This window comes from Sturnus vulgaris, unplaced genomic scaffold, assembly GCF_052056855.1.
Source record: "Sturnus vulgaris isolate bStuVul1 unplaced genomic scaffold, bStuVul1.hap1 Scaffold_570, whole genome shotgun sequence".
NCBI lineage: Eukaryota > Metazoa > Chordata > Aves > Passeriformes > Sturnidae > Sturnus > Sturnus vulgaris.
In genome coordinates, this window is record NW_028276557.1 from 40001 (window position 1) to 60000 (window position 20000).

Below are 20000 nucleotides of genomic sequence, written 5' to 3' on the forward strand. Positions count from 1 at the left end.
TGCCGTCCTGGCAGGTGCTGGGTAGACCTGTTGCCCTCGGCCGGCCTTTGTACCTGACGGCCGAATGCTGGGTAGACCTGTTGCCCTCGGCCTGCCGTTTTACCGGCCGGCCTAATGCTGAGTAGACCTGTTGCCCTCTGCCGGCCGTGTTACCGGCCGGCCTAATGCTGGGTAGACCTGTTGCCCTCGGCCGGCCTTTGGACGTGGCGGCCTAATGCTGGGTAGACCTGTTGCCCTCGGCCGGCCTTTGTACCTGACGGCCGAATGCTGGGTAGACCTGTTGCCCTCTGCCGGCCGGCCTAATGCTGGGTAGACCTGTTGCCCTCGGCCGGCCTTTGGACGTGGCGGCCGAATGCTGGGTAGACCTGTTGCCCTCGGCCGGCCTTTGGACGTGGCGGCCGAATGCTGGGTAGACCTGTTGCCCTCGGCCGGCCTTTGGACGTGGCGGCCTAATGCTGGTTAGACCTGTTGCCCTCGGCCGGCCTTTGTACCTGACGGCCGAATGCTGGGTAGACCTGTTGCCCTCGGCCTGCCGTTTTACCGGCCGGCCTAATGCTGAGTAGACCTGTTGCCCTCTGCCGGCCGTGTTACCGGCCGGCCTAATGCTGGGTAGACCTGTTGCCCTCGGCCGGCCTTTGGACGTGGCGGCCTAATGCTGGGTAGACCTGTTGCCCTCGGCCGGCCTTTGTACCTGACGGCCGAATGCTGGGTAGACCTGTTGCCCTCTGCCGGCCGGCCTAATGCTGGGTAGACCTGTTGCCCTCGGCCGGCCTTTGGACGTGGCGGCCTAATGCTGGGTAGACCTGTTGCCCTCGGCCGGCCTTTGGACGTGGCGGCCGAATGCTGGGTAGACCTGTTGCCCTCGGCCGGCCTTTGGACGTGGCGGCCTAATGCTGGGTAGACCTGTTGCCCTCGGCCGGCCTTTGGACGTGGCGGCCGAATGCTGGGTAGACCTGTTGCCCTCGGCCGGCCTTTGGACGTGGCGGCCTAATGCTGGGTAGACCTGTTGCCCTCGGCCGGCCTTTGGACGTGGCGGCCTAATGCTGGGTAGACCTGTTGCCCTCGGCCGGCCGTGTTACCGGCCGGCCTAATGCTGGGTAGACCTGTTGCCCTCGGCCGGCCTTTGGACGTGGCGGCCGAATGCTGGGTAGACCTGTTGCCCTCGGCCGGCCTTTGGACGTGGCGGCCGAATGCTGGGTAGACCTGTTGCCCTCGGCCGGCCTTTGGACGTGGCGGCCGAATGCTGGGTAGACCTGTTGCCCTCGGCCGGCCTTTGGACGTGGCGGCCTAATGCTGGGTAGACCTGTTGCCCTCGGCCGGCCGTGTTACCGGCCGGCCTAATGCTGGGTAGACCTGTTGCCCTCGGCCGGCCTTTGGACGTGGCGGCCGAATGCTGGGTAGACCTGTTGCCCTCGGCCGGCCTTTGGACGTGGCGGCCTAATGCTGGGTAGACCTGTTGCCCTCGGCCGGCCTTTGGACGTGGCGGCCGAATGCTGGGTAGACCTGTTGCCCTCGGCCGGCAGTGTTACCGGCCGGCCTAATGCTGGGTAGACCTGTTGCCCTCGGCCCGCCGTGTTACCGGCCAGCCGAATGCTGGGTAGACCTGTTGCCCTCGGCCGGCCTTTGTACGTGGTGGCCGAATGCTGGGTAGACCTGTTGCCCTCGGCCGGCCTTTGGACGTGGCGGCCTAATGCTGGGTAGACCTGTTGCCCTCGGCCGGCCTTTGGACGTGGCGGCCTAATGCTGGGTAGACCTGTTGCCCTCGGCCGGCCTTTGTACCTGACGGCCGAATGCTGGGTAGACCTGTTGCCCTCGGCCGGCCGTGTTACCGGCCAGCCGAATGCTGGGTAGACCTGTTGCCCTCGGCCGGCCTTTGTACCTGACGGCCGAATGCTGGGTAGACCTGTTGCCCTCTGCCGGCCGTCTTTCCGGCTGGCCTAATGCTGGGTAGACCTGTTGCCCTCGGCCGGCCCTGGTACCGGCCGGCATAATGCTGGGTAGACCTGTTGCCCTCGGCCGGTCTTTGTCTCTGGCCACCCGCGGCGTGGTAGTCCTGTTACCGTCGGCCGGCCTTGCAGCCCGGCCGCCGCGCGATGGCGCCCCGTCTCTTCCATCGGACGCGCGGCCCCCTTGTCGTCTCTGCAGCGGCGAGCACGCCTTCGGCGGTCGGCCTGCACGTCCGGCATGACCGCGGGCACTGGCAGCCCAGCAGGCAGCCCTGCTCTCGCGTCTTCTTCCCCCCGGCGAAAGGCGGGGCGTGAAGGCGGGCGACTTTCGGTCCCAGCCGTGCCCAGGTGTCCCTGCCGGCTCCGTGCGCCAGCATCCACTGGCGAGCTCCGCCGGCCTCTTCCCCAGCCGCGGCCCCTGTCCGCTCCGCCGTCATGGTGCCGGCACCCCACTTCCCCAAGCGCTCCCCGACAGGAGCAGGCAGCGTTGTCGCGCCCCCTCCCCGTGCTCGAATGGACCGCGGCCCTGCTCCGGGCTTCATTTCTGCAGCGCGCTCGCTCGCTCGCTCGCTCGCTCGCGCGCTCCCTCCCTCCCCCCCCCCTCCCCCCTCCCCCCGGCCGCCCACCCGCCGCGCTGCCGCCCTGCCGCAGGCTTGAGCGGCGCCGGGGCGGAGGAGGAAGGAACGCCACCAAAGCAAAAGGCTCCGAGAAAGCTGAACAGAGAGCTTCTTTGACCAGGGACAGACGGCGCCAATCATCCCGCCGCCATCCCTGCTTGTGCACCAGGCTCTCCGCCTGCCGACCTCGGCATCAGCCTCCCGCCGCCGCCGTGTAAACTGCCCGGTGGGACCGTGGGCGGGGGCAGGAAGAGGCTGAAAGTGCTGCCAGGGAGGCTGATGGCGGAGGGCGGGGTCGCCCCCAACCGACAATGGGCAGGGCCCGAGGCAGTCTGAAAGCGCTGCCAGGGAGGCTGATGGCGGAGGGCGGGGTCGCCCCCAACCGACAATGGGCAGGGCCCGAGGCAGTCTGAAAGCGCTGCCAGGGAGGCTGAGGGCGGGGGGCGGGGCGCCCCCAACCGACAATGGGCAGGGCCCGAGGCAGTCTGAAAGCGCTGCCAGGGAGGCTGAGGGCGGGGGGCGGGGCGCCCCCAGCCGACAATGGGCAGGGGCCCGAGAGAGTCTGAAAGCGCTGCCAGGGAGGCTGACGGCGGGGGGCAGGGCGCCCCCAGCCGACAATGGGCAGGGGCGGGGAAAGTCTGAAAGCGCTGCATGGGAGGTTGATGGCGGAGGGCGGGCTCGCCCCCAGCGTTAATGGGTGGCTGCGGAAGACGGGGCAGGGACAGGGAGAGGGCAGGCGGCTTCGTGCCGGCCCCGGGCGCCTCGACAGCGAGCCCTCACGGCCCCCCAAACCCGCGCCGAGGCCCCAAGAGCTCTGCAGACCTTCCGCGGAAGAACCGGCCCGAAAGCGGCCACCCGCTTGCCGACGGCGGCGCCGGTCGCCTCGATGCAGCCGCCTCCGTGGGGCGGGAAGGGGCAGGGCGAGTTGTGCCAGGGCGCGGCGGCTTTGGGCCGAGTTTCGCTGCACGTACGTGCTTCCCCTGGCTGTGCTGCGGCCCGTGAGGTTCTGTTTTGTGGTGGGGGGGGGCTCTGTAGGTAGGGTCTCTGGGGGACGGGGGAGGAGGCGTGGGGTAGGGAGGACGCCGTTTGGGGGGGTCAGTGTGTCAGCAGGGCGAGAAACGGGCACAGGCCCTCCGTCAGCTCGGCTGTGGGCCCAAAGGGATCACAAATAAGATTTGGCAAGAGTTTTGTTTTCCGGAAAAGATTTTCTTTCCGAGTAAATAGAAGAGGCAATCATTCAAAAAAGGCAAAGAGGAAATGAAACAAATCAAATCAAATCAAAACAAAACAAAACAAAACGAAATAAAATAAAATAATAAAATGAAATGAAAAGAAATGAAATGAAATGAAATGATGAAATAAAATGTTGTCGAAAATATGTCTTGGTCTTGAAATCGATTCTGCCGGGCGGGGCAAGGCTGCTGGAGCACTTGGGCTCCGGAGCGTTAAGAGGCTGTGGGGTTTCCCCGGCTCCGAGATGGTACAAGGATGCCTCGTCTACCCGGATCCGCGAAACGTGGCCCGTCCCGCGGCGGCCAGGTCGACGCGGCTCCGGGGCCGGTGGCGTGGGACCGCCGTCGCCGGCGAAGGCGCAGCGGCGGCGGCCGTGGCCGCGACGACCAGGTCTACACGACTCCGGGAAACTTGGCCGGTCCCGCGGCGGCCAGGTCTACTGGGCTCCGGGATGGGCGGCCGCCGTGGCCGCGGCGACCAGGTCTACCCGCCTCCGGGACCGGCGGCGTGGGTCCGCCGTCGAGGGCGAGGGCGCTGCGACGGCCGCGGCGACCGGGTCTACCTAGCTCCGGTGCGACCCGGGCTGCGTGCAGCATGGCGAAGGTAGACCTGTGGTCCGCATCACGGCGTGGGCAGACCTGGTGTCCGCAGCATGGAGCGGGTAGACATGTTGTCCGCCGCATGGAGTGGGTAGACCTGTTGTCCGCGTAATGGAGTAGTTAGACCTGGTGTCCGCAGCTTGGAGTGGGTAGACCTGTTGTCCGCAGCAAGCCGTGGGTAGACCTGGTGTCCGCAGCATGCCCTGGGTAGACCTGGTGTCCGCAGCTTGGTAGACCTGTTGCCCGTTTCATGGCTGGGTAGACCTGGTGTCCGCAGCAAGCCGTGGGTAGACCTGGTGTCCGCAGCTTGGTAGACCTGTTGCCCGTTTCATGGCTGGGTAGACCTGTTGTCCGCAGCATTGAGTTGGTAGACCTGGTGTCCGCAGCATGCCCTGGGTAGACCTGGTGTCCGCAGCTTGGTAGACCTGTTGCCCGTTTCATGGCTGGGTAGACCTGTTGTCCGCAGCATTGAGTGGGTAGACCTGGTGTCCGCAGCATGCCCTGGGTAGACCTGGTGTCCGCAGCTTGGTAGACCTGTTGCCCGTTTCATGGCTGGGTAGACCTGGTGTCCGCAGCAAGCCGTGAGTAGACCTGTTGCCCGTTTCATGGCTGGGTAGACCTGGTGTCCGCAGCATGCCCTGGGTAGACCTGGTGTCCGCAGCTTGGTAGACCTGTTGCCCGTTTCATGGCTGGGTAGACCTGTTGTCCGCAGCAAGCCGTGGGTAGACCTGGTGTCCGCAGCTTGGTAGACCTGTTGCCCGTTTCATGGCTGGGTAGACCTGGTGTCCGCAGCTTGGTAGACCTGTTGCCCGTTTCATGGCTGGGTAGACCTGGTGTCCGCAGCAAGCCGTGAGTAGACCTGTTGCCCGTTTCATGGCTGGGTAGACCTGGTGTCCGCAGCATGCCCTGGGTAGACCTGGTGTCCGCAGCTTGGTAGACCTGTTGCCCGTTTCATGGCTGGGTAGACCTGTTGTCCGCAGCAAGCCGTGAGTAGACCTGTTGCCCGTTTCATGGCTGGGTAGACCTGTTGTCCGCAGCATGCCCTGGGTAGACCTGGTGTCCGCAGCTTGGTAGACCTGTTGCCCGTTTCATGGCTGGGTAGACCTGGTGTCCGCAGCATTGAGTTGGTAGACCTGGTGTCCGCTACATACCCTGGGTAGACCTGGTGTCCGCAGCTTGGTAGACCTGTTGCCCGTTTCATGGCTGGGTAGACCTGGTGTCCGCAGCATTGAGTTGGTAGACCTGGTGTCCGCAGCATGCCCTGGGTAGACCTGTTGTCCGCAGCTTGGTAGACCTGTTGCCCGATTCATGGCAGGGTAGACCTGGTGTCCGCAGCAAGCCGTGAGTAGACCTGTTGCCCGTTTCATGGCTGGGTAGACCTGGTGTCCGCAGCATGCCCTGGGTAGACCTGGTGTCCGCAGCTTGGTAGACCTGTTGCCCGTTTCATGGCTGGGTAGACCTGGTGTCCGCAGCAAGCCGTGAGTAGACCTGTTGCCCGTTTCATGGCTGGGTAGACCTGGTGTCCGCAGCATGCCCTGGGTAGACCTGGTGTCCGCAGCTTGGTAGACCTGTTGCCCGTTTCATGGCTGGGTAGACCTGGTGTCCGCAGCATGCCCTGGGTAGACCTGGTGTCCGCAGCTTGGTAGACCTGTTGCCCGTTTCATGGCTGGGTAGACCTGGTGTCCGCAGCATTGAGTTGGTAGACCTGGTGTCCGCAGCAAGCCGTGGGTAGACCTGGTGTCCGCAGCTTGGTAGACCTGTTGCCCGTTTCATGGCTGGGTAGACCTGTTGTCCGCAGCATTGAGTTGGTAGACCTGTTGCCCGTTTCATGGCTGGGTAGACCTGGTGTCCGCAGCTTGGTAGACCTGTTGCCCGTTTCATGGCTGGGTAGACTTGGTGTCCGCAGCAAGCCGTGAGTAGACCTGGTGCCCGTTTCATGGCTGGGTAGACCTGGTGTCCGCAGCAAGCCGTGGGTAGACCTGGTGTCCGCAGCTTGGTAGACCTGTTGCCCGATTCATGGCTGGGTAGACCTGTTGTCCGCAGCATTGAGTGGGTAGACCTGGTGTCCGCAGCATGCCCTGGGTAGACCTGGTGTCCGCAGCTTGGTAGACCTGTTGCCCGTTTCATGGCTGGGTAGACCTGGTGTCCGCAGCAAGCCGTGGGTAGACCTGGTGTCCGCAGCATGCCCTGGGTAGACCTGGTGTCCGCAGCTTGGTAGACCTGTTGCCCGTTTCATGGCTGGGTAGACCTGTTGTCCGCAGCATTGAGTTGGTAGACCTGTTGCCCGTTTCATGGCTGGGTAGACCTGGTGTCCGCAGCAAGCCGTGAGTAGACCTGTTGCCCGTTTCATGGCTGGGTAGACCTGTTGTCCGCAGCATGCCCTGGGTAGACCTGGTGTCCGCAGCTTGGTAGACCTGTTGCCCGTTTCATGGCTGGGTAGACCTGTTGTCCGCAGCAAGCCGTGGGTAGACCTGGTGTCCGCAGCATGCCCTGGGTAGACCTGGTGTCCGCAGCTTGGTAGACCTGTTGCCCGTTTCATGGCTGGGTAGACCTGGTGTCCGCAGCAAGCCGTGGGTAGACCTGGTGTCCGCAGCATGCCCTGGGTAGACCTGGTGTCCGCAGCTTGGTAGACCTGTTGCCCGTTTCATGGCTGGGTAGACCTGGTGTCCGCAGCAAGCCGTGAGTAGACCTGTTGCCCGTTTCATGGCTGGGTAGACCTGTTGTCCGCAGCATGCCCTGGGTAGACCTGTTGTCCGCAGCTTGGTAGACCTGTTGCCCGTTTCATGGCTGGGTAGACCTGTTGTCCGCAGCAAGCCGTGAGTAGACCTGTTGCCCGTTTCATGGCTGGGTAGACCTGGTGTCCGCAGCATGCCCTGGGTAGACCTGGTGTCCGCAGCTTGGTAGACCTGTTGCCCGTTTCATGGCTGGGTAGACCTGTTGTCCGCAGCAAGCCGTGGGTAGACCTGGTGTCCGCAGCTTGGTAGACCTGTTGCCCGATTCATGCCTGGGTAGACCTGTTGTCCGCAGCAAGCCGTGGGTAGACCTGGTGTCCGCAGCTTGGTAGACCTGTTGCCCGTTTCATGGCTGGGTAGACCTGGTGTCCGCAGCATTGAGTTGGTAGACCTGGTGTCCGCAGCAAGCCGTGGGTAGACCTGGTGTCCGCAGCTTGGTAGACCTGTTGCCCGTTTCATGGCTGGGTAGACCTGTTGTCCGCAGCATTGAGTTGGTAGACCTGTTGCCCGTTTCATGGCTGGGTAGACCTGTTGTCCGCAGCTTGGTAGACCTGTTGCCCGTTTCATGGCTGGGTAGACCTGGTGTCCGCAGCAAGCCGTGAGTAGACCTGGTGCCCGTTTCATGGCTGGGTAGACCTGTTGTCCGCAGCAAGCCGTGGGTAGACCTGGTGTCCGCAGCTTGGTAGACCTGTTGCCCGATTCATGGCTGGGTAGACCTGTTGTCCGCAGCATTGAGTGGGTAGACCTGGTGTCCGCAGCATGCCCTGGGTAGACCTGTTGCCCGCAGCATTGAGTTGGTAGACCTGTTGCCCGTTTCATGGCTGGGTAGACCTGGTGTCCGCAGCATTGAGTTGGTAGACCTGGTGTCCGCAGCATGCCCTGGGTAGACCTGGTGTCCGCAGCTTGGTAGACCTGTTGCCCGTTTCATGCCTGGGTAGACCTGTTGTCCGCAGCAAGCCGTGGGTAGACCTGGTGTCCGCAGCATGCCCTGGGTAGACCTGGTGTCCGCAGCTTGGTAGACCTGTTGCCCGTTTCATGGCTGGGTAGACCTGTTGTCCGCAGCATTGAGTTGGTAGACCTGTTGCCCGTTTCATGGCTGGGTAGACCTGGTGTCCGCAGCATTGAGTGAGTAGACCTGTTGCCCGTTTCATGGCTGGGTAGACCTGGTGTCCGCAGCTTGGTAGACCTGTTGCCCGTTTCATGGCTGGGTAGACCTGGTGTCCGCAGCATGCCCTGGGTAGACCTGGTGTCCGCAGCTTGGTAGACCTGTTGCCCGTTTCATGGCTGGGTAGACCTGGTGTCCGCAGCAAGCCGTGGGTAGACCTGGTGTCCGCAGCTTGGTAGACCTGTTGCCCGTTTCATGGCTGGGTAGACCTGGTGTCCGCAGCATTGAGTTGGTAGACCTGTTGTCCGCAGCAAGCCGTGGGTAGACCTGGTGTCCGCAGCATGCCCTGGGTAGACCTGGTGTCCGCAGCTTGGTAGACCTCTTGCCCGTTTCATGGCTGGGTAGACCTGTTGTCCGCAGCAAGCCGTGGGTAGACCTGGTGTCCGCAGCATGCCCTGGGTAGACCTGGTGTCCGCAGCTTGGTAGACCTGTTGCCCGTTTCATGGCTGGGTAGACCTGGTGTCCGCAGCAAGCCGTGAGTAGACCTGTTGCCCGTTTCATGGCTGGGTAGACCTGGTGTCCGCAGCATGCCCTGGGTAGACCTGGTGTCCGCAGCTTGGTAGACCTATTGCCCGTTTCATGGCTGGGTAGACCTGGTGTCCGCAGCAAGCCGTGAGTAGACCTGTTGCCCGTTTCATGGCTGGGTAGACCTGGTGTCCGCAGCATGCCCTGGGTAGACCTGGTGTCCGCAGCTTGGTAGACCTGTTGCCCGTTTCATGGCTGGGTAGACCTGGTGTCCGCAGCAAGCCGTGGGTAGACCTGGTGTCCGCAGCTTGGTAGACCTGTTGCCCGATTCATGCCTGGGTAGACCTGTTGTCCGCAGCAAGCCGTGGGTAGACCTGGTGTCCGCAGCTTGGTAGACCTGTTGCCCGATTCATGCCTGGGTAGACCTGTTGCCCGCAGCATTGAGTTGGTAGACCTGTTGCCCGTTTCATGGCTGGGTAGACCTGGTGTCCGCAGCATTGAGTTGGTAGACCTGGTGTCCGCAGCATGCCCTGGGTAGACCTGGTGTCCGCAGCTTGGTAGACCTGTTGCCCGTTTCATGGCTGGGTAGACCTGTTGTCCGCAGCATTGAGTTGGTAGACCTGGTGTCCGCAGCATGCCCTGGGTAGACCTGGTGTCCGCAGCTTGGTAGACCTGTTGCCCGTTTCATGGCTGGGTAGACCTGGTGTCCGCAGCTTGGTAGACCTGTTGCCTGTTTCATGGCTGGGTAGACCTGGTGTCCGCAGCAAGCCGTGAGTAGACCTGTTGCCCGTTTCATGGCTGGGTAGACCTGGTGTCCGCAGCATGCCCTGGGTAGACCTGGTGTCCGCAGCTTGGTAGACCTGTTGCCCGTTTCATGGCTGGGTAGACCTGTTGTCCGCTGCAAGCCGTGAGTAGACCTGTTGCCCGTTTCATGGCTGGGTAGACCTGGTGTCCGCAGCATGCCCTGGGTAGACCTGGTGTCCGCAGCTTGGTAGACCTGTTGCCCGTTTCATGGCTGGGTAGACCTGTTGTCCGCAGCATTGAGTGGGTAGACCTGTTGCCCGTTTCATGGCTGGGTAGACCTGTTGTCCGCAGCAAGCCGTGGGTAGACCTGGTGTCCGGAGCTTGGTAGACCTGTTGCCCGTTTCATGGCTGGGTAGACCTGTTGTCCGCAGCAAGCCGTGGGTAGACCTGGTGTCCGCAGCATGCCCTGGGTAGACCTGGTGTCCGCAGCTTGGTAGACCTGTTGCCCGTTTCATGGCTGGGTAGACCTGGTGTCCGCAGCAAGCCGTGAGTAGACCTGTTGCCCGTTTCATGGCTGGGTAGACCTGGTGTCCGCAGCATGCCCTGGGTAGACCTGGTGTCCGCAGCTTGGTTGACCTGTTGCCCGTTTCATGGCTGGGTAGACCTGTTGTCCGCAGCAAGCCGTGGGTAGACCTGGTGTCCGCAGCATGCCCTGGGTAGACCTGGTGTCCGCAGCCTGGTAGACCTGTTGCCCGTTTCATGGCTGGGTAGACCTGGTGTCCGCAGCAAGCCGTGGGTAGACCTGGTGTCCGCAGCATGCCCTGGGTAGACCTGGTGTCCGCAGCTTGGTAGACCTGTTGCCCGTTTCATGGCTGGGTAGACCTGGTGTCCGCAGCAAGCCGTGAGTAGACCTGTTGCCCGTTTCATGGCTGGGTAGACCTGTTGTCCGCAGCATGCCCTGGGTAGACCTGTTGTCCGCAGCTTGGTAGACCTGTTGCCCGTTTCATGGCTGGGTAGGCCTGGTGTCCGCAGCATGCCCTGGGTAGACCTGGTGTCCGCAGCTTGGTAGACCTGTTGCCCGTTTCATGGCTGGGTAGACCTGGTGTCCGCAGCAAGCCGTGGGTAGACCTGGTGTCCGCAGCTTGGTAGACCTGTTGCCCGATTCATGCCTGGGTAGACCTGTTGTCCGCAGCATTGAGTGGGTAGACCTGGTGTCCGCAGCTTGGTAGACCTGTTGCCCGTTTCATGGCTGGGTAGACCTGTTGTCCGCAGCATTGAGTTGGTAGACCTGTTGCCCGTTTCATGGCTGGGTAGACCTGGTGTCCGCAGCATTGAGTGAGTAGACCTGTTGCCCGTTTCATGGCTGGGTAGACCTGGTGTCCGCAGCTTGGTAGACCTGTTGCCCGTTTCATGGCTGGGTAGACCTGGTGTCCGCAGCATGCCCTGGGTAGACCTGGTGTCCGCAGCTTGGTAGACCTGTTGCCCGATTCATGCCTGGGTAGACCTGTTGTCCGCAGCAAGCCGTGGGTAGACCTGGTGTCCGCAGCATGCCCTGGGTAGACCTGGTGTCCGCAGCTTGGTAGACCTGTTGCCCGTTTCATGGCTGGGTAGACCTGGTGTCCGCAGCAAGCCGTGAGTAGACCTGTTGCCCGTTTCATGGCTGGGTAGACCTGGTGTCCGCAGCATGCCCTGGGTAGACCTGGTGTCCGCAGCTTGGTAGACCTGTTGCCCGTTTCATGGCTGGGTAGACCTGGTGTCCGCAGCAAGCCGTGAGTAGACCTGTTGCCCGTTTCATGGCTGGGTAGACCTGGTGTCCGCAGCATGCCCTGGGTAGACCTGGTGTCCGCAGCTTGGTAGACCTGTTGCCCGTTTCATGGCTGGGTAGACCTGTTGTCCGCAGCAAGCCGTGGGTAGACCTGGTGTCCGGAGCTTGGTAGACCTGTTGCCCGATTCATGCCTGGGTAGACCTGTTGTCCGCAGCATTGAGAGGGTAGACCTGGTGTCCGCAGCATGCCCTGGGTAGACCTGGTGTCCGCAGCTTGGTAGACCTGTTGCCCGTTTCATGGCTGGGTAGACCTGTTGTCCGCAGCAAGCCGTGAGTAGACCTGTTGCCCGTTTCATGGCTGGGTAGACCTGGTGTCCGCAGCATGCCCTGGGTAGACCTGGTGTCCGCAGCTTGGTAGACCTGTTGCCCGTTTCATGGCTGGGTAGACCTGTTGTCCGCAGCAAGCCGTGGGTAGACCTGGTGTCCGGAGCTTGGTAGACCTGTTGCCCGATTCATGCCTGGGTAGACCTGTTGTCCGCAGCATTGAGTGGGTAGACCTGGTGTCCGCAGCATGCCCTGGGTAGACCTGTTGTCCGCAGCTTGGTAGACCTGTTGCCCGTTTCATGGCTGGGTAGACCTGTTGTCCGCAGCAAGCCGTGAGTAGACCTGTTGCCCGTTTCATGGCTGGGTAGACCTGTTGTCCGCAGCATGCCCTGGGTAGACCTGGTGTCCGCAGCTTGGTAGACCTGTTGCCCGTTTCATGGCTGGGTAGACCTGGTGTCCGCAGCAAGCCGTGGGTAGACCTGGTGTCCGCAGCATGCCCTGGGTAGACCTGGTGTCCGCAGCTTGGTAGACCTGTTGCCCGTTTCATGGCTGGGTAGACCTGTTGTCCGCAGCAAGCCGTGGGTAGACCTGGTGTCCGGAGCTTGGTAGACCTGTTGCCCGATTCATGCCTGGGTAGACCTGTTGTCCGCAGCATTGAGTGGGTAGACCTGGTGTCCGCAGCATGCCCTGGGTAGACCTGGTGTCCGCAGCTTGGTAGACCTGTTGCCCGTTTCATGGCTGGGTAGACCTGGTGTCCGCAGCAAGCCGTGAGTAGACCTGTTGCCCGTTTCATGGCTGGGTAGACCTGGTGTCCGCAGCATGCCCTGGGTAGACCTGGTGTCCGCAGCTTGGTAGACCTGTTGCCCGTTTCATGGCTGGGTAGACCTGTTGTCCGCAGCAAGCCGTGGGTAGACCTGGTGTCCGGAGCTTGGTAGACCTGTTGCCCGATTCATGCCTGGGTAGACCTGTTGTCCGCAGCATTGAGTGGGTAGACCTGGTGTCCGCAGCATGCCCTGGGTAGACCTGGTGTCCGCAGCTTGGTAGACCTGTTGCCCGTTTCATGGCTGGGTAGACCTGGTGTCCGCAGCAAGCCGTGAGTAGACCTGTTGCCCGTTTCATGGCTGGGTAGACCTGGTGTCCGCAGCATGCCCTGGGTAGACCTGGTGTCCGCAGCTTGGTAGACCTGTTGCCCGTTTCATGGCTGGGTAGACCTGTTGTCCGCAGCAAGCCGTGGGTAGACCTGGTGTCCGGAGCTTGGTAGACCTGTTGCCCGTTTCATGGCTGGGTAGACCTGTTGTCCGCAGCATTGAGTGGGTAGACCTGGTGTCCGCAGCATGCCCTGGGTAGACCTGTTGTCCGCAGCTTGGTAGACCTGTTGCCCGTTTCATGGCTGGGTAGACCTGTTGTCCGCAGCAAGCCGTGAGTAGACCTGTTGCCCGTTTCATGGCTGGGTAGACCTGGTGTCCGCAGCATGCCCTGGGTAGACCTGGTGTCCGCAGCTTGGTAGACCTGTTGCCCGTTTCATGGCTGGGTAGACCTGGTGTCCGCAGCAAGCCGTGGGTAGACCTGGTGTCCGCAGCATGCCCTGGGTAGACCTGGTGTCCGCAGCTTGGTAGACCTGTTGCCCGTTTCATGGCTGGGTAGACCTGGTGTCCGCAGCAAGCCGTGGGTAGACCTGGTGTCCGCAGCATGCCCTGGGTAGACCTGGTGTCCGCAGCTTGGTAGACCTGTTGCCCGTTTCATGGCTGGGTAGACCTGGTGTCCGCAGCAAGCCGTGAGTAGACCTGTTGCCCGTTTCATGGCTGGGTAGACCTGGTGTCCGCAGCATGCCCTGGGTAGACCTGGTGTCCGCAGCTTGGTTGACCTGTTGCCCGTTTCATGGCTGGGTAGACCTGTTGTCCGCAGCAAGCCGTGGGTAGACCTGGTGTCCGCAGCATGCCCTGGGTAGACCTGGTGTCCGCAGCCTGGTAGACCTGTTGCCCGTTTCATGGCTGGGTAGACCTGGTGTCCGCAGCAAGCCGTGGGTAGACCTGGTGTCCGCAGCATGCCCTGGGTAGACCTGGTGTCCGCAGCTTGGTAGACCTGTTGCCCGTTTCATGGCTGGGTAGACCTGGTGTCCGCAGCAAGCCGTGAGTAGACCTGTTGCCCGTTTCATGGCTGGGTAGACCTGTTGTCCGCAGCATGCCCTGGGTAGACCTGTTGTCCGCAGCTTGGTAGACCTGTTGCCCGTTTCATGGCTGGGTAGGCCTGGTGTCCGCAGCATGCCCTGGGTAGACCTGGTGTCCGCAGCTTGGTAGACCTGTTGCCCGTTTCATGGCTGGGTAGACCTGGTGTCCGCAGCAAGCCGTGGGTAGACCTGGTGTCCGCAGCTTGGTAGACCTGTTGCCCGATTCATGCCTGGGTAGACCTGTTGTCCGCAGCATTGAGTGGGTAGACCTGGTGTCCGCAGCTTGGTAGACCTGTTGCCCGTTTCATGGCTGGGTAGACCTGTTGTCCGCAGCATTGAGTTGGTAGACCTGTTGCCCGTTTCATGGCTGGGTAGACCTGGTGTCCGCAGCATTGAGTGAGTAGACCTGTTGCCCGTTTCATGGCTGGGTAGACCTGGTGTCCGCAGCTTGGTAGACCTGTTGCCCGTTTCATGGCTGGGTAGACCTGGTGTCCGCAGCATGCCCTGGGTAGACCTGGTGTCCGCAGCTTGGTAGACCTGTTGCCCGTTTCATGGCTGGGTAGACCTGGTGTCCGCAGCATTGAGTTGGTAGACCTGTTGTCCGCAGCAAGCCGTGGGTAGACCTGGTGTCCGCAGCATGCCCTGGGTAGACCTGGTGTCCGCAGCTTGGTAGACCTGTTGCCCGATTCATGCCTGGGTAGACCTGTTGTCCGCAGCAAGCCGTGGGTAGACCTGGTGTCCGCAGCATGCCCTGGGTAGACCTGGTGTCCGCAGCTTGGTAGACCTGTTGCCCGTTTCATGGCTGGGTAGACCTGGTGTCCGCAGCAAGCCGTGAGTAGACCTGTTGCCCGTTTCATGGCTGGGTAGACCTGGTGTCCGCAGCATGCCCTGGGTAGACCTGGTGTCCGCAGCTTGGTAGACCTGTTGCCCGTTTCATGGCTGGGTAGACCTGGTGTCCGCAGCAAGCCGTGAGTAGACCTGTTGCCCGTTTCATGGCTGGGTAGACCTGGTGTCCGCAGCATGCCCTGGGTAGACCTGGTGTCCGCAGCTTGGTAGACCTGTTGCCCGTTTCATGGCTGGGTAGACCTGTTGTCCGCAGCAAGCCGTGGGTAGACCTGGTGTCCGGAGCTTGGTAGACCTGTTGCCCGATTCATGCCTGGGTAGACCTGTTGTCCGCAGCATTGAGTGGGTAGACCTGGTGTCCGCAGCATGCCCTGGGTAGACCTGGTGTCCGCAGCTTGGTAGACCTGTTGCCCGTTTCATGGCTGGGTAGACCTGTTGTCCGCAGCAAGCCGTGAGTAGACCTGTTGCCCGTTTCATGGCTGGGTAGACCTGGTGTCCGCAGCATGCCCTGGGTAGACCTGGTGTCCGCAGCTTGGTAGACCTGTTGCCCGTTTCATGGCTGGGTAGACCTGTTGTCCGCAGCAAGCCGTGGGTAGACCTGGTGTCCGGAGCTTGGTAGACCTGTTGCCCGATTCATGCCTGGGTAGACCTGTTGTCCGCAGCATTGAGTGGGTAGACCTGGTGTCCGCAGCATGCCCTGGGTAGACCTGTTGTCCGCAGCTTGGTAGACCTGTTGCCCGTTTCATGGCTGGGTAGACCTGTTGTCCGCAGCAAGCCGTGAGTAGACCTGTTGCCCGTTTCATGGCTGGGTAGACCTGTTGTCCGCAGCATGCCCTGGGTAGACCTGGTGTCCGCAGCTTGGTAGACCTGTTGCCCGTTTCATGGCTGGGTAGACCTGGTGTCCGCAGCAAGCCGTGGGTAGACCTGGTGTCCGCAGCATGCCCTGGGTAGACCTGGTGTCCGCAGCTTGGTAGACCTGTTGCCCGTTTCATGGCTGGGTAGACCTGTTGTCCGCAGCAAGCCGTGGGTAGACCTGGTGTCCGGAGCTTGGTAGACCTGTTGCCCGATTCATGCCTGGGTAGACCTGTTGTCCGCAGCATTGAGTGGGTAGACCTGGTGTCCGCAGCATGCCCTGGGTAGACCTGGTGTCCGCAGCTTGGTAGACCTGTTGCCCGTTTCATGGCTGGGTAGACCTGGTGTCCGCAGCAAGCCGTGAGTAGACCTGTTGCCCGTTTCATGGCTGGGTAGACCTGGTGTCCGCAGCATGCCCTGGGTAGACCTGGTGTCCGCAGCTTGGTAGACCTGTTGCCCGTTTCATGGCTGGGTAGACCTGTTGTCCGCAGCAAGCCGTGGGTAGACCTGGTGTCCGGAGCTTGGTAGACCTGTTGCCCGATTCATGCCTGGGTAGACCTGTTGTCCGCAGCATTGAGTGGGTAGACCTGGTGTCCGCAGCATGCCCTGGGTAGACCTGTTGTCCGCAGCTTGGTAGACCTGTTGCCCGTTTCATGGCTGGGTAGACCTGGTGTCCGCAGCAAGCCGTGAGTAGACCTGTTGCCCGTTTCATGGCTGGGTAGACCTGGTGTCCGCAGCATGCCCTGGGTAGACCTGGTGTCCGCAGCTTGGTAGACCTGTTGCCCGTTTCATGGCTGGGTAGACCTGGTGTCCGCAGCAAGCCGTGGGTAGACCTGGTGTCCGCAGCATGCCCTGGGTAGACCTGGTGTCCGCAGCTTGGTAGACCTGTTGCCCGTTTCATGGCTGGGTAGACCTGGTGTCCGCAGCAAGCCGTGGGTAGACCTGGTGTCCGCAGCATGCCCTGGGTAGACCTGGTGTCCGCAGCTTGGTAGACCTGTTGCCCGTTTCATGGCTGGGTAGACCTGGTGTCCGCAGCAAGCCGTGGGTAGACCTGGTGTCCGGAGCTTGGTAGACCTGTTGCCCGATTCATGCCTGGGTAGACCTGTTGTCCGCAGCATTGAGTGGGTAGACCTGGTGTCCGCAGCATGCCCTGGGTAGACCTGGTGTCCGCAGCTTGGTAGACCTGTTGCCCGTTTCATGGCTGGGTAGACCTGTTGTCCGCAGCAAGCCGTGGGTAGACCTGGTGTCCGGAGCTTGGTAGACCTGTTGCCCGATTCATGCCTGGGTAGACCTGTTGTCCGCAGCATTGAGTGGGTAGACCTGGTGTCCGCAGCATGCCCTGGGTAGACCTGTTGTCCGCAGCTTGGTAGACCTGTTGCCCGTTTCATGGCTGGGTAGACCTGTTGTCCGCAGCAAGCCGTGAGTAGACCTGTTGCCCGTTTCATGGCTGGGTAGACCTGGTGTCCGCAGCATGCCCTGGGTAGACCTGGTGTCCGCAGCTTGGTAGACCTGTTGCCCGTTTCATGGCTGGGTAGACCTGTTGTCCGCAGCAAGCCGTGGGTAGACCTGGTGTCCGCAGCATGCCCTGGGTAGACCTGGTGTCCGCAGCTTGGTAGACCTGTTGCCCGTTTCATGGCTGGGTAGACCTGGTGTCCGCAGCAAGCCGTGGGTAGACCTGGTGTCCGCAGCATGCCCTGGGTAGACCTGGTGTCCGCAGCTTGGTAGACCTGTTGCCCGTTTCATGGCTGGGTAGACCTGTTGTCCGCAGCAAGCCGTGGGTAGACCTGGTGTCCGCAGCATGCCCTGGGTAGACCTGGTGTCCGCAGCTTGGTAGACCTGTTGCCCGTTTCATGCCCTGGGTAGACCTGTTGTCCGCAGCTGGGTAGACCTGTTGTCCGCAGCAAGCCGTGGGTAGACCTGGTGTCCGCAGCATGCCCTGGGTAGACCTGGTGTCCGCAGCTTGGTAGACCTGTTGCCCGTTTCATGGCTGGGTAGACCTGGTGTCCGCAGCAAGCCGTGGGTAGACCTGGTGTCCGCAGCATGCCCTGGGTAGACCTGGTGTCCGCAGCTTGGTAGACCTGTTGCCCGTTTCATGGCTGGGTAGACCTGGTGTCCGCAGCAAGCCGTGGGTAGACCTGGTGTCCGCAGCATGCCCTGGGTAGACCTGGTGTCCGCAGCTTGGTAGACCTGTTGCCCGTTTCATGGCTGGGTAGACCTGGTGTCCGCAGCAAGCCGTGGGTAGACCTGGTGTCCGGAGCTTGGTAGACCTGTTGCCCGATTCATGCCTGGGTAGACCTGTTGTCCGCAGCATTGAGTGGGTAGACCTGGTGTCCGCAGCATGCCCTGGGTAGACCTGTTGTCCGCAGCTTGGTAGACCTGTTGCCCGTTTCATGGCTGGGTAGACCTGTTGTCCGCAGCAAGCCGTGGGTAGACCTGGTGTCCGGAGCTTGGTAGACCTGTTGCCCGATTCATGCCTGGGTAGACCTGTTGTCCGCAGCATTGAGTGGGTAGACCTGGTGTCCGCAGCATGCCCTGGGTAGACCTGGTGTCCGCAGCTTGGTAGACCTGTTGCCCGTTTCATGGCTGGGTAGACCTGGTGTCCGCAGCAAGCCGTGAGTAGACCTGTTGCCCGTTTCATGGCTGGGTAGACCTGGTGTCCGCAGCATGCCCTGGGTAGACCTGGTGTCCGCAGCTTGGTAGACCTGTTGCCCGTTTCATGGCTGGGTAGACCTGTTGTCCGCAGCATTGAGTGGGTAGACCTGGTGTCCGCAGCATGCCCTGGGTAGACCTGGTGTCCGCAGCTTGGTAGACCTGTTGCCCGTTTCATGGCTGGGTAGACCTGGTGTCCGCAGCAAGCCGTGGGTAGACCTGGTGTCCGCAGCATGCCCTGGGTAGACCTGGTGTCCGCAGCTTGGTAGACCTGTTGCCCGTTTCATGGCTGGGTAGACCTGTTGTCCGCAGCAAGCCGTGGGTAGACCTGGTGTCCGCAGCATGCCCTGGGTAGACCTGGTGTCCGCAGCTTGGTAGACCTGTTGCCCGTTTCATGCCCTGGGTAGACCTGTTGTCCGCAGCTGGGTAGACCTGTTGTCCGCAGCAAGCCGTGGGTAGACCTGGTGTCCGCAGCAAGCCGTGGGTAGACCTGGTGTCCGCAGCTTGGTAGACCTGTTGCCCGTTTCATGGCTGGGTAGACCTGTTGTCCGCAGCAAGCCGTCGGTAGACCTGTTGCCCGTTTCATGGCTGGTAGACCTGTTGTCCGCCGCCGGCCTGGAAGTACTCCAAGGGGTCGCTGTTTCTCGCTGCCTCCGGCTATGTCATCGTAGAAGGCGGCGTGCGCCACTGCGCCCCCTCGGTCACGTACATCGGTTCTCTTTCCGGCCTCCGCCGCTTCGGGCCCATCTGTCCGTATTATGGGAACGAGGTGACGGGCCGTATCCCCACAGGCTGTTGCCGTGCCTGTGTCCGTGGCGGAGAAGGGCGGACGCGCGTGCGGTCGCCAGGGCCAGAAGAACACCGCCGATGTCGGGGCGAGTCGCGTGGCTTCGTCCGGCTTCCCGTCTTACCCAGTTCGACTGGGACAGGTTAGCCCAGAGAGAGAGACCGATGCGATCCGAGAGCCGCTCCCCGGCCCAGGCGAGGCTGCGTGCTCAGTCGGGGGAGAAGCGAGAAAGCCCCCAGAGAGACCGATGCGATCCGAGAGCCGCTCCCCGGCCCAGGCCGAGGCTGCGTGTTCAGTCCGGGGGAGAAGCGAGAAAGCCCCCAGAGAGAGCGATGCGATCCGAGAGCCACCGCGCTCCCCCGGCCCAGGCGAGGCTGCGTTGTTCCAGGCGGGGGAGAAGCGAGAAAAAGGCCCAGAGAGAGGGCGAGAAAGCCGCGAGTGTGTCCCGCTCCGGCCCGGCTGCTGCCGGTTTCGTGACAACGGGGAGCCGGGCGCCTGCTCGCTCCCCCGGGGATGGTGGCGGGCGAGGCGGCGGCGCCTCGCCCCTTTTCTGCCCGGCCTTAAGCCGGGGCCCCGCCCGCTCGCCGGGTGCGGCATTTCTTCGGCTGTCGGTCCCGGTGCACGCTGGTGGCCGGCAGCCGGGGCTGGATTTCTGTGGGGCCGGCCCGGGGTTGTGTTGAGCCTGCCCGGGCTTTCCCTGGCCCCCCTCCCCGAGAGCCCCCCGGGCGTGGCTCGCTTGGCCGAGGTTGGCTGCGCCTCGTTTCCCGCTCCCGACCTGTGTTGCCAGAGTTGTGTCCGTATCGAAAGGGCAGCGGGGGACATGCAGTGGGGCGTGTGGCCTCGCCTCTCGGCTTCGCTTGCTTGCCTGCGAAGGGGGGCTCGGTGACGGGAGTGTCCGGCCCTGCCGTGTGTTGTTGAAGTCGTCCCCCTTCCTCGGCCCTAAGCCGGGGACCCGCGTGTAGCGGGCAGAATTTTTCCGGGGCGGCGGTCGGCCGCGGTGGCCGGCCGTGTCCCCCCCCCCAGGACGGACCCCGCAACCCAACAGAGAGCGAGCGAGCGAGTGAGCCCCCGAGAGTGTGTCGTGGGCGGGGCGGCGGCGCCTCGCCCTTTCT